The 3874-nt window shown below is 40.3% G+C and overlaps 1 non-coding gene across 1 annotated transcript; it reads left to right on the top strand.

Annotated features, from left to right (window-relative positions):
- The first annotated feature begins 671 nt into the window (after positions 1–671).
- Positions 672–778, top strand: LOC119467052. The gene has a single exon (XR_005195577.1). It is a non-coding gene; the product is annotated as a U6 spliceosomal RNA (small nuclear RNA).
- Positions 779–3874: the final 3096 nt, after the last annotated feature.

The raw sequence follows: 3874 nt of genomic DNA, 5'->3' as shown, positions 1-3874 counted from the left end.
TCAAATACACACACACACACACACACACACACACACACACACACACACACTCTTTTATCTCCCCACAGGCATTATGCAATATAAAGCATATTCATTTTTTAAGTGATTATTAAAAGTACAAAGTCATTTTTCTTTTTTGAAACTGGGCAACTTGATTAAGAATTTTGTTAAGAATCAGAGAAAAACTCTTTCATAATGCCCTTAGAGGCAAAATTACAATCAATTAACTTAAAGATATACTTCTGAATCAAGTATTTCTAAATCCCAAAACTACAAACAAGATTAAAATTACAGTAATACAATGTGGAAGAAATTGCTATCTGTCCCTCTTACTTTACATATAGCCAAAACAGCAAACAAAAAAAGGACAGGAACACAGAAGACTTTTAGGGCAGCAAAACTATCTGTATGAAACTATAAGGTGGACACACATTTTACATTTGTCCAAACCCACAGAATACACAACACCAAAAGTGAATTCCGAGGTTAACTATGGACTCTTCATGATAAGGATGTGTCTGTCAATGTACGTTCATCAGCTGTAACATATGTACCCATTTGGTAAGGGAATTGATAATGGAGGAGATTACGCATGTGAGGGGGCAGAAGATATATTAGAAATCTGCTAAATTTTATTGTAAACCTAAAACTGCTCTAAAAAAGATTAAGCCGTGATAGCTTTGGCAGCACATATACCGAAAATGGAATGATACAGGGAAGATTAAGATGGCCCCTGTGCAAGGATGACACACAAATTCATGAAGCATTCCATATTTTTTAAATTGTCTATTTTTTAAAGTGGCATACATTTCTAGTAAATGCAGAAAAGCCAGAAATTTAAACAATTTGAATTTTACATTTTAGAAATTATAAGTAAATCATATAGAAGTCTTTCTGCATAGAAACTCTTTGATATAGGAGAATGAAAACTAATGTAAAAGATAGCAGACATAACTAGCTATTTATCTCAGGGCAAGTCAGTGACTTTCTTTGAAGCTCAAACTTCTTATCTTTAAAAGGAGGAGTGACAGTATCTGCCCTACCTTTTTCACAGAACTGTGAAGATCAAATGAGACAAGCTTTGTAAAAGTATGTAAAAGAAAAAAAAAAAGCACCCTACAAATATTTCTCATATATATTGTTAGAAGAATTTTAAATCAAAACTACATTTTCACTATTAAAGTAAGTATAAACAAGAGTTCTCCGGGTCTTCATAGTTAAAACAAACATTTTTCCTAACAGTCTTAATGACATCAATGAACAGTGTGGTGATTCTTTTTAAGTCTAACAGAGGAATGAAAATCAGCCCAAACTGTTCTCACATTCTGAATGGCCTAAAGGTTAACCAACTGCTTAAAAGCATTCAGACCTGTTTCCTAGGTCCTAGGAACCTAAGACAACATTCATTCTTTTGCACCGTTAGCTTATTCTAGCTGAAAGAAATAATATATTAAATATTCCTTTAAATACTAACCTGTCTACTAAAAATTCTATGGGAACAAAACCTCAAAAATCAAGTCAGAATCAGTAATAAAGTTTTGATTATCAACAGCAAAAGAAGAAAGGGATATTAAGCAATGATAATATCTAATATTCTGGCTGTCAGCAAAGCCTGAGTCCTATCCTCTCGCTCTCCTCTCCAGACAGCACGAGCTTCACCTCTCGCTCCACCTTACCCACCAATTACCAGTCCCTGACCTCTGTCCATGTGCCCAGCTACAGCGCCCGGCCGGTCAGCAGCATGGCCAGCGTCTAAGCAGGCACTGGGGGTTGTGGTTCCCAGACCTCTGTGTCCCACTCCACCAGCTTCCAGGATAGTTCTGGGGACCTGGCTGAGGGGATGGCCAGGGGTCTGGCAGGAATGGGAAGCATCCAGAACAAGAAGGATACCATGCAAGGCCCGAACAACCTCCTGGCCCCCTATCTCGACAGAGTTTGGATCCTGGAGATCAAAACCTGGGAGTACCTAAAGAAGAAGGGACCCTAGCTCAGAAACTGGGGCCATTACTTCAAGACCATCAAGGACCTGAGGGATGAGATATTCATAAATACTGTGGACAATGCCTGCATCATTCTGCAAATTGGCAATGCCCGTCTTGCTGCTGATTACTTTAGAGTCAAGTATGCAACAGAGCTGGCCATGTCCCAGTCTATGGAGAGTGACATCCGTGGACTCTGAAAGGTGACTGATGACACCAATGTCATTTGGCTGCAGCTGGAGACAGAGATCGATGCTCTCAAGGAGGAGCTGTTCTTCGTGCAGAAGAAGCACAAAGGGGTAGTAAAAAGCCTACAAGCCCCAGGTACCAGCTCTGGGTTGACTGTGGAGGTAGATGCTCCCAAATCTCAGGACCTCTCCAAGATCATTGCCAGACATCCAGGCCTAATACAATGAGCTGGCTTGGAAGAACCGACAGGAGCTAAACAAGTACTGGCCTCAGGAGATTGAAGAGGACACAATAATGGTCGCCATGTAGTCTGCTGAGGTTGGAGCTGCTGAGATGATGTTCATGGAGCTGAGACGTACAGTACAGTCCTTAAAGATTGACCTGGACTCAATAAGAAATCTGAAGGCCAGCTTACAGAACAGCCTAAGGGAGGTGGAGGCCCATTACTCCCTGCAGATGAAGCAGCTCAACGGGATCCTGCTGCACCTGGAGCCAGAACTGGCATAGACCTGGGCAGAGAAGCAGTGCCAGGCCAACCAGTACAAGGTCCTGTTGAACATCAAGGTCAAGCTTGAGGCTGAGATCGCCACCTACCGCCGCCGGCTGGAAGATGGAGAAGACTTTAATCTTAGCGATGCTCTGGACAGCAGCAACTCCATCTAAACCATCCAAAAGAACACCACCCGCTGAATAGTGGATGGCAAAGTGATATCTGAGACCAATGACACCAAAGTTCTGAGACATTAAGCCAGCAGAAGCAGGATACCCTCTGGGGAGCAGAAGGCCAATAAAAAGTTCAGAGGTCATTGGATGTCAATATATATATATAGTTTGAACCTGGAAGGCAGAGGCTCCAGTGAGCCAAGATTGTGCCACTGCATTCCAGCCTGGGCAACAGAGCAAGACTGTCTCCTAAATAAATAAACAAAATTTAAAAATAAAATAAAATTCTCTACAAGAGTACAGACAGCCTGTGATCTAGATTTGACCTAATAAATATTAAACAGAAAAAGATATTTATAGTCAAACCAAAACCACCTGAACACAGACCTTAAAAGTATTACTAAACACCTTGAAGTCTGGTTCAACGGAAGAAACTACAATTAAATACCTATGACTAAACTTTCTAAAGCTATGATCTTAACATGTATTAGATCTAGATCCCTGGCCAGGTACACTGGCTCATGTCAGTAATCCAACAACTTTGAGAGGCTAAGGTGAGAAGGGGTTAGGTGTTGGAGACCAGCCTGGGCAACAGAGCAACACCTCATCTCTTAATTTAAAAGGAAAAAAAAAGATCTAGAGCCCTGATTCTAACAAACCTTACAGCTGAAAGAAGCAAATTACTGAAAAATCAGCCATATCAAACTGTAAAGCATGTTGAACTTTAGCTCAAAATCTATTAATACAGAAAAACTATTATAATAGTCCCTGATATAACAACAAATATCTATTATGTTTATCCATATAATTTAAGGCAGTGGTCCCCAAACTTTTTGGCACCAGGAACCAATTTCATGGAAGACAATATTTCCACAAGACTAGACTGGTGAGAGCGGGCATCCTTGCCTGGTGCCACATTTCAAGGGAAATGCTTCCAGTTTTTGCCCATTCAGTATGATATTGGCTGTTGGTTTGTCATAAATAGCTTTTATTATTTTGAGATATGTTCCGTCAATACCTAGCTTATTGAGTGTTTTTAGCAT

This window comes from Cebus imitator, unplaced genomic scaffold (assembly GCF_001604975.1).
Source record: "Cebus imitator isolate Cc_AM_T3 unplaced genomic scaffold, Cebus_imitator-1.0 Scaffold256, whole genome shotgun sequence".
In the NCBI taxonomy this organism is placed as follows: domain Eukaryota; kingdom Metazoa; phylum Chordata; class Mammalia; order Primates; family Cebidae; genus Cebus; species Cebus imitator.
The sequence above is the reverse complement of the archived record's forward strand: the minus strand, read 5'-3'. Positions and strand labels throughout refer to the sequence as shown.